The 13,659-nt window shown below is 28.8% G+C and overlaps 2 long non-coding RNA genes across 2 annotated transcripts; one reads left to right on the top strand and one right to left on the bottom strand.

Annotated features, from left to right (window-relative positions):
* Positions 1-663: 663 nt before the first annotated feature.
* LOC149032832 (uncharacterized) lies at positions 664-2,865 on the bottom strand. Its single transcript, XR_016176207.1, has 4 exons — positions 2,831-2,865; positions 1,779-2,678; positions 856-1,685; positions 664-755 (listed from the first exon to the last, which is right to left on the bottom strand). It is a non-coding gene; the product is annotated as an uncharacterized LOC149032832 (long non-coding RNA).
* A 2,991-nt stretch (positions 2,866-5,856) lies between these two features.
* Positions 5,857-6,780, top strand: LOC149032831 (uncharacterized). The gene is made up of 3 exons (XR_016176306.1): positions 5,857-6,258; positions 6,394-6,481; positions 6,634-6,780. It is a non-coding gene; the product is annotated as an uncharacterized LOC149032831 (long non-coding RNA).
* The last annotated feature ends 6,879 nt before the right edge of the window (positions 6,781-13,659 follow it).

Below are 13,659 nucleotides of genomic sequence, written 5' to 3'. Positions count from 1 at the left end.
GAATAATGACTTAAACAAGCGAATGAAAAAAAAAGTTACCCCATATGAAACAATTATAGCTTCGAGGTAAAGGTTGTATTAAAAGACTCTACAATAATGATGGATATTTTTTGCAAACCTCGGACGACTCCTTTCATTAAGTTGGCTGTTCTAATGAAAGAACTGGGCTTTGAGCCACCACTTAACTGCCAAAGTCTATCCGTCGCGAATAAGTTTGTCTTCTTGCTCATTTATTTAAAATATCAAAGTATTGATATATCAAAATTAATTTCGATTAGATAAACTATGTACGTAGCAATGCATGTAAGACATTTATTACATGCTTTTATAAACGTTATAAAAAAGAGAGTGCATTTATTAATTGCATTATGAATTAAATGAATTTAACCGATGAGACAAGAAAACCTATCCTGAACTAATAATAAAACATACAATAAAATATACAATTTTCATGAGTAACTCCTAAAAAGGAATTACTCATGTGCTCGTCAATAATTTATTTAAATAATTACAACCAGTAACTCGTGCCGATTTGGACCTTTCATCCTCGGCATGATTGAGCACTGGAGGGACTTTAAATAAAAACTCACGGTTTAAGAAGTTCTGCGATGGCTCCAAAACACTCCTACTTCGCAGCAAGTATTGTAGTCTGACCATGGAAGACGATACTCGATTTGCCATTGAAGAAGATCCATCGAAGATCCATCGAAGAATTCATCCAACATCTTTCAAAGGAAGAGAATCCATGGTTATATCTGTAAAATAAAATAAAACAATACGATAAGTTATCTAGAATATTATCCAAAATCATATAAAATAAAATAGAATAAAATGTAAATAAAAATGAATACTTACAATGCATTCCAAGGAGATGCAGCTCTATTGCACCATGGTGATGCACCTCGCGTGAATCTAAAAACGCGGTATGAACGAAAATAAGAAACTATAGATGAGTTTCTTATCGCGAAACCGAAATTTTATTACACGACGAACAACACTGACTCTAATTCGCGTTTGATTTTAATTTATTACTCGCCCGATCACTGATTCTAAACTGCACTAATTCAAAGACTGCATTGCACGCAGTTTGATAATACCACCATAAACACTGCACATATTGCTTCGCGCACTATTGCAATCTGAAACTGAAATAAAAAACAATACTATTAATATCATTACTATTACAGATAATCATTAAAATTTTTAAGGATTTTTTTAATACAAAAATATACTCACTTTAAATCTTTATTGATGAATACACAATGGGTCTCCTATCCTTAGGATAATGATGACAATGCACAAATAATGACTATAAAACATATATAATAATAAATGCAATTAATTCAATTAACACTAGATTTATAGACTGAACAAATTTGATTCATTTCAAACTTTTTTGTTACATATATATAAAATAGAAATATTTTAAATTAATTGTAATTTGAGAAAATTTAAATTTAATTACTTTTAAAATAGAATATTTTTTAAAAATATATATTAATTTTTAATGCTGTAATGAAATATGCATAAATATTAATTCCTCTCCTCTACCAACTTTTTCATTTAAACAATGTTTGTAAATTTTTAAAAAAATAATGAACAAAACAATAGTGAACAAATCTAGTATTAAACGAATTTCTAAATGAATTTAATTAATAAAATGTGAATACCATTCCAACGATGATCTGAAACACAAATAAAAACAAAATAATATAAATCGTTGTTATATAAAAATTATTATAATTATTGAGAAAATGATTATATAAAAATTGACTTACGTTTTTTCTTCATTGATGAATGCACGATGGGTCTCCTACCCTTAGGATGACGATGAACACACGTTTAATCTTAATAAAAGAAACTTGCGAGTTTCTTAACCGAGCAAACGAAACTTTAACATGCGACGATCAACACTGAATCTACTTGTCGACTTTTTTATATTTTATTTTAACACGATGCAACACACGAGAACCTCATTGCCTACGCGCTCGATTGCAATGATTTTCTGAAACAGAAAAAGAAAAAGAACAATTAAGATCATTGTTGTAATAAAAATCAATTGAAATTATCATAGAAATGTTTGATAGTAAAATATACTTACTTTTAGTCTTCGTTGATGACTGCAGGATGGGTATCCTACCCTTAGGATGACGATGTATAAAATAAAATTAAATAAAAAGTCTGAAAAGCTGAAACATACTAAAGACTATATTACAATATTTCCTGTAAATCATTTCTGAAGGCAGGGCACACATTAAAACCATTGAATATTTTTGATAGAATGGTATTCAAGTTATTAAATATTTGTGAAATTGATCAAAGTATGTAATGTAAGTATAAATATTAATTAAAAATCTTTAAAGTTGTCTAAATAAAACAGTAATTGTATCAGCAAACGCAATAAAGAGTAACATAAAAAATAAACCAGTTTTTATACCATTCTATGCAATGAAAAGCTTTTTAAACTATTAAAATCAAAATGATAACGTTAGAAATAAAATTATTAAATAATTTAATACGTCTCTTTTTCGTTTATGTTGTCTCGTCGAAGGATAGAAAACGAATACGAGATACGTTGCTACGTAACCTTTGTAGAGGAGATCTTGGGAATGTCGAACTCTCGGCTATTATACCTATGTTATCGGCTGTTTACGTTTTGTCGTCGACTCGAGAAATACCTACAAATATAAATACACATTTATATAGTAGCTTATATGTCGAGTGTATTGTTTTCTTATTCTTCCTCTCTCTCTCACACTCCATCTCTCTCACTCTTTCTGTAGTATTTCTATATGCTTATATGCTTATACTTAAAAAATATAATGCTCACCTCGCCGTATATGGAGTAGATAAAAAAAGTTGCCACAAGATTAAAAGATTAGTGAATTCGTGTTGCAACTCTCAACATGCTCAGAAAGCTAAAAAAAAAAATAAAATATGAAAAATCTCACGTTTAAAAATTATGCATGTAGTATGCATTTGGTATATAACATTCGTTATATATTATTTAATATATAACAGGAAGGTGTACATTCAAATATTAATTGAAACAATTACCTGAAATTAACGGGATAATCAAATCCGCTGCAACAAGTATACAGATCGCAGATTAAAAAATTCGAAAGATTCGCCATATTGCAGTGCATAAAGCAGGCGCGTAAGACTGGCGCGAAAATACTGCATGCGCGAAAATGATGCGCAGTAGATTTTCTTTCCACCTATAATAAAAACAAATTTCGAATGATTAAAATTACGATATAGAAGCATAAAAATTGTCAAAATATACTCAAAAAATCAAAATTGATCCTTATATCCTTTATATATTATAATAGGAAGGTGTAAACCTTACAAATTATCTATTAATTACCTGATCTTAACGGGACGATGACACTCCGATGTGTTCTCCACGAATGACGCCATGAAACTGAAGAATTCGGACGAAAGCTTGGCTGTGATTGGCTAATTCATTTTTTTTAACAAGAAAAGGGTTATCACGGCTTCTTACACGGACAGAATCTGACCTTCCTCATGACCACGCTGGTCAAACTACATATGATAATTTATTTATTAAATAAATTAAAAATCATTTCTATTTTTCTAATAAATGTACACAATACTTAAAAATATTCTAAAAATAATGAATAGAATAAAGACAATGTAGACATTAAGAGATCTTTGTCGTTTTGCACAAAAAAACAAATTCGTATAGAAGACAATTGTCGATAGAAAAATGTCTAATATGAAATGCAGCATATGAAAGAATAAATTCCCAAAATCTGTATCGATAAAGAATCCTCACAATTGAAATACTTTCAGAGATGCATAATTGTTTTAAAAATATTCATAATAACGTTTATACACGATTCACACACGATTCACACACGAAGGTTATTCCACATGCTTTTCTATGCTATAAGATACTACATTCTCTTTATCTTATTCATTATTTTTAGAATAATTATGAATAATGTGTACATTTTATTTGTAATCGAAAAAGGAAACACAAATTTATAACATATCAAAATTGTTTTCTATTTAATATATGTTAAAACATATAAAATGTTTAAACCAATGTATATGCATAGAAACAATCTGAAATGCAATTAGAGAATATTAGAATGATAAAATAATTGTTAAATAATTAATATAAGTGCATTTTGTTATCTAATAACTTATTACATATGATCTATGTACCTTTCTCTTTAAGATTCACCTTTTAACTGAGACATTATCCTCTGTGAAAATGCTTCTATTCAATGTTGGTTATGTTATTTTCCAAATGTTGCCCATGTATGTAACAAAATAAAACATTCCAATTAAACAGAGATTAACATTATAACTCTCTTCATGTAATTACTATTTTTATTAAATGCACATGTAACTTGTAATCATTATAAAAATAATGAATACAATAAAAAGAATACATAATGTAAACATTATCTCATTGCACACGACGAAACAATCATGTAGAGAAGAAACCTTGTCAAAGAAATTTGTAAAACAATTGACAATCTATCGCTTGCCAATAGTAAAAAAGTCCCTACAATTTGTTCTTTAACGTAAAAATACGCCTTTATGATGGAGATTTATTTTTATACGTGTGGCAAGCGATAGATTGTCAATTGTTTTACAAATTTCTTTGACAAGGTTTCTTTTCTACATGATTATTTTCTCTACTACCATAAGATAATGTTTTTATTATAAATACTTTCTATTCTATTCATTATTTTTACAATATTTATAAGTGACACGTAAATTTTAATGGTAATAATAATTATATTGGAGAGAAAAAAATGTGAAAATAACAATCTTTTATTGTTAATTCCTCTTTCTTTGAAATACTATTACTATTGAAAACATGTGCAACAGTCAAAATAATGTAAAAAAACATTTAATTAAAGTATTTTGATAAATAAAAATGTGTCATTAAAGCATAGGAGCTATAAAATAATAACAAGAGAAGGAAAAAAATGATACAGTTGCATAGTTTTAATGAAAAATAATCTTTATATTTGAAAAATTGTATTCATTTCCAGCATCCATAACATTCAAACAGTCATATAGACAACATTGAATAAAAGCATTTTCACAGAGGATAATGCCTCAGTTAAAAGGTGAATCTTGAAGGGAAAGGTACATAGATCATATGTAATAAGTTATTAGATAACAAAATGCACTTATATTAATTATTTAACAATTATTTTATCATTCTAATATTCTCTAATTGCATTTCAGATTGTTTCTATGCATATACATTGGTTTAAACATTTTATATGTTTTAACATATATTAAATAGAAAACAATTTTGATATGTTATAAATTTGTGTTTCTTTTTTCGATTACAAATAAAATATACACATTATTCATAATTATTCTAAAAATAATGAATAAGATAAAGAGAATGTAGTATCTTATAGCATAGAAAAGCATGTGGAATAATCTTCGTGTGTGAATCGTGTATAAACGTTATTATGAATATTTTTAAAACAATTATGCATCTCTGAAAGTATTTCAATTGTGAGGATTCTTTATCGATACAGATTTTGCGAATTTATTCTTTCATATGCTACATTTCATATTAGACATTTTTCTATCGACAATTGTCTTCTATACGATTTTGTTTTTTTGTGCAAAACGACAAAGATCTCTTAATGTCTACATTGTCTTTATTCTATTCATTATTTTTAGAATATTTTTAAGTATTGTGTACATTTATTAGAAAAATAGAAATGATTTTTAATTTATTTAATAAATAAATTATCATATGTAGTTTGACCAGCGTGGTCATGAGGAAGGTCAGATTCTGTCCGTGTAAGAAGCCGTGATGACCCTTTTCTTGTTCAAAAAATGAATTAGCCAATCACAGCCAAGCTTTCGTCCGAATTCTTCAGTTTCATGGCGTCTTTCGTGGAGAACACATCGGTGTGTCATCGTCCCGTTAAGATCAGGTAATTAATAGATATTTTGTAAGGTTTACACCTTTCTATTATAATATATAAAGGATATAAGGATCAATTTTGATTTTTTGAGTATATTTTGACAATTTTTATGCTTCTATATTGTATTTTTAATCATTCAAAATTTTTCTTTAATATAGGTGGAAGGAAGACATACTGCGCATCATTTTCGCGCATGCAGTATTTTCGCGCCAGTCTTACGCGCCTGCTTTATGCACTGCAATATGGCGAATCTTTCGAATTTTTTAATCTGCGATCTGTATACTTGTTGCAGCGGATTTGATTATCCCGTTAATTTCAGGTAATTGTTTCAATTAATATTTTAATGTACACCTTCCTGTTATATATTAAATGATATATAACGAATGTTATATATCAAATGCATACTACATGCATAATTTTTGTACGTGAGTTTTCATATTTTACTTTCTTTTAGCCTTTTTAACATGGGAAGAGTTATAACACGAATTAACTAATCTTTTAACCTTTTGGCAACTTTTTTTATCTTCTCCATATATGGCGAGGTGAGCATTATTTCTTTTAAATATAAGCATATAAGCATGTAGAAATACTACAGAAAGAGTGAGAGAGAAGGAGTGTGTGAGAGAGAGGATGAATAAGAAAACAATACACTCGACATATAAGCTATTATATAAATGTGTATTTATATTTGTAGATATTTCTCGAGTCGACAACAAAACGTAAACAGCCGAAAACATAGGTATAATAGCCGAGCGTTCGACATTCCGAAGATCTCCTCTACCAAGGTTACGTAGTAATGTAGCTCGTATTCGTCTTCTATCCTTCGACGAGACAACATAAACGAAAAAGAAACGTATTAAATTATTTAATAATTTTATTTCTAACGTAATCGTTTTGATTTTAATAGTTTAAAAAGTTTTTCATTGCATAGAATGGTATAAAAATTGGTTTATTTTTTATGTTACTCTTTATTGCATTTGCTGATACAATTACTGTTTTATTTAGACAACTTTAAAGATTTTTAATTAATATTTATACTTACATTACATACTTTGATCAATTTCACAAATATTTAATAACTTGAATACCATTCTATCAAAAATATTCAATGGTTTTAATGTGTGCCCTGCCTTCAGAAATGATTTACAGGAAATATTGTAATATAGTCTTTAGTATGTTTCAGCTTTTCAGACTTTTTATTTAATTTTATTTTATACATCGTCATCCTAAGGGTAGGATACCCATCCTGCAGTCATCAACGAAGACTAAAAGTAAGTATATTTTACTATCAAACATTTCTATGATAATTTCAATTGATTTTTATTACAACAATGATCTTAATTGTTCTTTTTCTTTTTCTGTTTCAGAAAATCATTGCAATCGAGCGCGTAGGCAATGAGGTTCTCGTGTGTTGCATCGTGTTAAAATAAAATATAAAAAAGTCGACAAGTAGATTCAGTGTTGATCGTCGCATGTTAAAGTTTCGTTTGCTCGGTTAAGAAACTCGCAAGTTTCTTTTATTAAGATTAAACGTGTGCTCATCGTCATCATAAGGGTAGGATACCCATCGTGCATTCATCAATGAAGAAAAAACGTAAGTCAATTTTTATATTAAACATTTTCTCAATAATTATAATAATTTTTATATAACAACGATTTATATTATTTTGTTTTTATTTGTGTTTCAGATCATCGTTGGAATGGTATTCACATTTTATTAATTAAATTCATTTAGAAATTCGTTTAATACTAGATTTGTTCACTATTGTTTTGTTCATTATTTTTTTAAAAATTTACAAACATTGTTTAAATGAAAAAGTTGGTAGAGGAGAGGAATTAATATTTATGCATATTTCATTACAGCATTAAAAATTAATATATATTTTTAAAAAATATTCTATTTTAAAAGTAATTAAATTTAAATTTTCTCAAATTACAATTAATTTAAAATATTTCTATTTTATATATATGTAACAAAAAAGTTTGAAATGAATCAAATTTGTTCAGTCTATAAATCTAGTGTTAATTGAATTAATTGCATTTATTATTATATATGTTTTATAGTCATTATTTGTGCATTGTCATCATTATCCTAAGGATAGGAGACCCATTGTGTATTCATCAATAAAGATTTAAAGTGAGTATATTTTTGTATTAAAAAAAATCCTTAAAAATTTTAATGATTATCTGTAATAGTAATGATATTAATAGTATTGTTTTTTATTTCAGTTTCAGATTGCAATAGTGCGCGAAGCAATATGTGCAGTGTTTATGGTGGTATTATCAAACTGCGTGCAATGCAGTCTTTGAATTAGTGCAGTTTAGAATCAGTGATCGGGCGAGTAATAAATTAAAATCAAACGCGAATTAGAGTCAGTGTTGTTCGTCGTGTAATAAAATTTCGGTTTCGCGATAAGAAACTCATCTATAGTTTCTTATTTTCGTTCATACCGCGTTTTTAGATTCACGCGAGGTGCATCACCATGGTGCAATAGAGCTGCATCTCCTTGGAATGCATTGTAAGTATTCATTTTTATTTACATTTTATTCTATTTTATTTTATATGATTTTGGATAATATTCTAGATAACTTATCGTATTGTTTTATTTTATTTTACAGATATAACCATGGATTCTCTTCCTTTGAAAGATGTTGGATGAATTCTTCGATGGATCTTCGATGGATCTTCTTCAATGGCAAATCGAGTATCGTCTTCCATGGTCAGACTACAATACTTGCTGCGAAGTAGGAGTGTTTTGGAGCCATCGCAGAACTTCTTAAACCGTGAGTTTTTATTTAAAGTCCCTCCAGTGCTCAATCATGCCGAGGATGAAAGGTCCAAATCGGCACGAGTTACTGGTTGTAATTATTTAAATAAATTATTGACGAGCACATGAGTAATTCCTTTTTAGGAGTTACTCATGAAAATTGTATATTTTATTGTATGTTTTATTATTAGTTCAGGATAGGTTTTCTTGTCTCATCGGTTAAATTCATTTAATTCATAATGCAATTAATAAATGCACTCTCTTTTTTATAACGTTTATAAAAGCATGTAATAAATGTCTTACATGCATTGCTACGTACATAGTTTATCTAATCGAAATTAATTTTGATATATCAATACTTTGATATTTTAAATAAATGAGCAAGAAGACAAACTTATTCGCGACGGATAGACTTTGGCAGTTAAGTGGTGGCTCAAAGCCCAGTTCTTTCATTAGAACAGCCAACTTAATGAAAGGAGTCGTCCGAGGTTTGCAAAAAAATATCCATCATTATTGTAGAGTCTTTTAATACAACCTTTACCTCGAAGCTATAATTGTTTCATATGGGGTAACTTTTTTTTTTCATTCGCTTGTTTAAGTCATTATTCACCAAATGACTTGTAGAGTCCTTAGTCGCTTAGATGAATTTTTATACAAATGTATTTATGTGTTTATGTCTTAATCATATTTTTTAGATCAGGATTTTCAGCTTCTAATATACTAATCTCCCGTTTCTCCCCCCCATACTTTCTGCGTTCTCATCTATGTGTGTGCCCAGGTGTTACACGTATGGGTGAGAAACAGTTAGCGTGGGTTTAGTTTTAGTTTTTTCCCCTATTGGCGGCTGTTATTGTGCTAGTGATTGCACGATGTACTTTACACCTGTGTGTGCGTATTAGGTAGTGTGTATTGTACATCGTTTCGCGATATTTTTTATTCATTTAATACATTATTAAATACTCAAAGCACTACTTCCTCATATCACGTTTTTGTGTATTCTTATATTTATATTAAATATTTCTAATTTGTTTGATAATCTCGTTTGCATAGTAGAGTTACTGCATTTATTTGTGGAAACTTTGATATACTTGTATATTACTAGTATGCATACATATATACTAGTGTATACTTGTATTTTTGCTTTAGTTTTTTATGCAATAATCATTAGCCTTGGCAGTCGATTACAGCAAAATACGTACGTATACCCATTAGCATATAAGTTTAGAAAACGTGGTTGAACTAGGGTGTCGGAGGTGCCCCGGGGCATGCTCTCTAGTTTAGGCTTTTGCACCCTGGTGGTATGTGTGAGAACCGTGGAGTGAGTGGGTGGGTATGTATGGTTTTTCTTAAAATGGGTAAAAATATGGGTAATAGGCAGGCAGGTAGCATACTTCTCTGAATGAATGTGAAAACTTTAATTTTAAGTAGGTAGGATCCAGGAAAGGCATTAGACTTCTTGCTTCCACTCCGGAGTGGAAATTCCGCCTCCTGGTTTATACAGAATTGTTACAAAATTTGATCATCTCATTCTATTTTATGTTTGATTTGTTAATTTATTTTGTAACTATTCTGTGATCTTTATTATGTATCATGATTCAAAGGTATTTGCAACCATTTGAAAAATTTATTTCTACTTCGATTTTATTTCGAACGAAATAGAGTCGAATCAAATTCGCAAATTCTTTGATGCATTTGATACTTAGTTTTAAGTATTTCAGGATTAGCACTACGCACTATCGCGATTTCGTCTTACAGCTATAATTATTTGATATAATTAAATATAACAAAGTATTGCAAGATAATGCATTACATTTATTGCATTTTCTATTTCAATTCGATCTTATTACTCGATGTTAAAAGTGCGAAGTGTTATTAGGTCATCGAGGGAAATTATTATCTGCTTGGACATTCGATTAAATGTTCTCGTGTATGGTCAATGAACTCCAAGTTCATTGATGGTCCACGAGCTAGAAAAGTGTACGCGAAATGTAAATTAATTTCTTAATATAATTGAGAATTAGAATCATAACAAAATAAAAGTTTATTTGCAAAAATAGTATGAAAGATCTTATCTTGCTCGCACGTAGGAAATGTCCAAATGCAGTTTTCATGGAATGAAGAAAGAAGAGGCTTAATGCCGAAGAGGCCCCCACTTAATTGTGGCTCAAGAGGGCAACTACAGGCTATTGAGTTATTTTCAAAGGTTCAACAGCAAGTTCGAACCTTTAGAGAATGGCTCTCTAGTCATATTTCATATTTTATTGTTTTACTTTTTTTGCTCGTCATTAATTTCTAGTTGTAATTGGAGATGATGGACCATTCCATCTCCTTGGGACACTAAATATGTGTCTATATCGTCAAAAAGATGCATATGTGTTTAGTTAGTTCGAGTCAAAATATTTAAACTCCCTTTTATTACATTTTTAAACCTAATTATCGTCTTTTTAATATTAAAGTAATCTACCTTTTTTTTTCTTTAAGATTTTTCACTTTGATCGCAATTGAATTATTAAATTTGTAATTTTTTCTTTTCTATATAGAAACATATTTATTTTTTTGCTAACTAAATATTTCTACTTTTACTTTTTTATTTTTTTTTATTTCTCGTAAATGTAAAATCACGCGTTTAAATTCAATTTTATTGTAACTTCAAATAGAAATTTGATAAAAATAAATAGAGAATTCAATTTGAAAAGTGCATCTGCGAATTGGACGATTCATATGTCAGGCTATTGCATCTCACTTGATTCTATAATTAATATAGTTTTCTTTTTGTTACAGGTGATCATCGTTGGATTTAACAACAAACCTTTGGGATCTTTTTCTATTTGAATTCCTGAAATTGTTTCACTTTTTAATATATGTATAATGGCATTTCTGAAGGCACACACATATTTTTTTACTAAATGTGTAATAATATATTATTATTAACTGTACTATATTAGCTATTACAGGTATATCATCACGTGAAAATACCTACTGTGGCCCTCTTTTAGTTACGGCAGTAACTAAGGTGAGTCTGGTTAGTAAAAAAGTGGATTTTCATGCATCTATGTTCTTTAGTATTACCATTGAAGTAGTTTTTAAAGACAGAATCTTACCATTGAAAGGAAAAAGTTAAACGCGAACATTATTACTTGCTGAATCGATCATGCTTTTACTCCGAGGATATCTTTTTAAAAGTAGACTAATGAAATTCGAAGTTACCCTGTTATCTCTAAGTCTTTGTTGCTATTAATTGCAATTGTAGAAAAATTTTACATGCAACTGCAAGTATAGTTTTGCTTTTTCTTTTCTTTATTTTTGTAAACTCGAGTTCTGCTGTTTTTTTCTTTTAATTCTTTTTACACCTATATATACGTATGCAATTTGTCCTTTAGATTTTCCATCATCAATTAATTTCGTCTCATTACTTCGTGAAATTAGGCACTTTACTGCAACTCACTTTATCTTTTCCTTTACCTTTTTGAAACGATGGTGAAACAAGAGAGATTGCCATAACAAAGATTTTCTCGTAAAACGGTCACGTTTTCTTCCAGCCTCAAGGGAAATTGTCAACTCGTGAATCTTCATGAATGTCACAGAACGTGAAAAACTACTATTAAACAATTAACTCGCAGAATGTTAATCATGTTTAACACATGATTATTTTATTATTATTATTTTATTATCATTTTTAGTAACACGTTAACGTATACATATATATCTTGATTATTCGCAGAAAACACGCAACGTTCTCATAAAAATCCATCATCGGAGGATTTTTCCTTTTGTTTCCTTTTTTTTATAAAAAATTCATTCGCTCGTCATTTACCGTATAAAGTATAAAAAAACGCATTGGTTAATGAATTTTTTTTCTTTTTTTGTAGACGTTCGTCGTGTTAACATTTAATATTCAAATACCGTAAGAGATAAAACTTTAATGAAATAGTATACCATTATAAATTATATACTTTTATTAATTTTTTTCGAAGTTCAGTAATGTTTTATTTTTTTCGCTTTTCATTTAATTATTAACCGGGAGAAAAAAATTTTTAAATTATATTTTTGAATTTACATATTTTTATTTGTAAAACTCGTATAAATTATTAATGTAACTATGAATTTTCTTTGACAAGTTACGGCCAAACAGGTTCTCTTCTTTCCTAGAATCTCTTCTCTGGGTATTATATTTTATGGGAACCACGTAGAGTATGAGAAATCAACTAATTAAAGGGTGGAACTTTGCTCGAAGTATCAACCCCTCTTCTCTCTCTCTCTCTCTCTTTCTCTGTCTCTCTCACCCTCTTTTGGTGACGTAGAGATAGGCTAGTTCGTTGACTGTATACAAAGCAGCTGTTATAGTGTTAGTGTTGTTGGTACTATCTATAACAGAAATTAATGGTATTGCGATATTGATCAAAGAGAAAGAGAGAAGAGAACTAACTTCGAGTTACTTTACGACACCATAGGGCTTGTTTAGTACGTTAACAATGGCTTTAGTAAAGTCTTAGATAGTTTATTTGATTTTTAACATCCCAAAAGAAACTTTATTTTTGATATTTTTCTTCTATATTCAATTGGAATAAAATTATTAACATGAATCATTGAAAAATAAATTGATTTAGGATTCACACACACACACACACACACACACACAAATATTTTTGTTTCTTTTATGTAAAAATAAATTTATATCGTAACAATGTTATAAAATCGAACCGAAATGAAAATAAAATTTCTTGAAATTCCCTTGAGGTTAAGAAAACGAAAAAAAAAATGATTAAAAGAAGAAAAAAATAAATAAAGAAAGAAAGGAAAGAAATCAGTTATTTAATTGATTTAATTTTCATAAATTCATTTGAAGAGCTTTATTGATATTTGTATTACCTGCAATTGTCATATTAATAAACGACTCTTTCGATATTTCGATGTATTTATGTCCTATCCCTTTCTTTCTCTCTCTCTCTCTC

Source organism: Polistes dominula, unplaced genomic scaffold (assembly GCF_049000335.1).
Source record: "Polistes dominula isolate Pdom_NZ unplaced genomic scaffold, Pdom_raw_medaka contig_26, whole genome shotgun sequence".
NCBI classification, from domain to species: Eukaryota; Metazoa; Arthropoda; class Insecta; order Hymenoptera; family Vespidae; genus Polistes; species Polistes dominula.
Note: the sequence above shows the minus strand (reverse complement) of the source record. Positions and strands in the feature narration are given on the sequence as shown.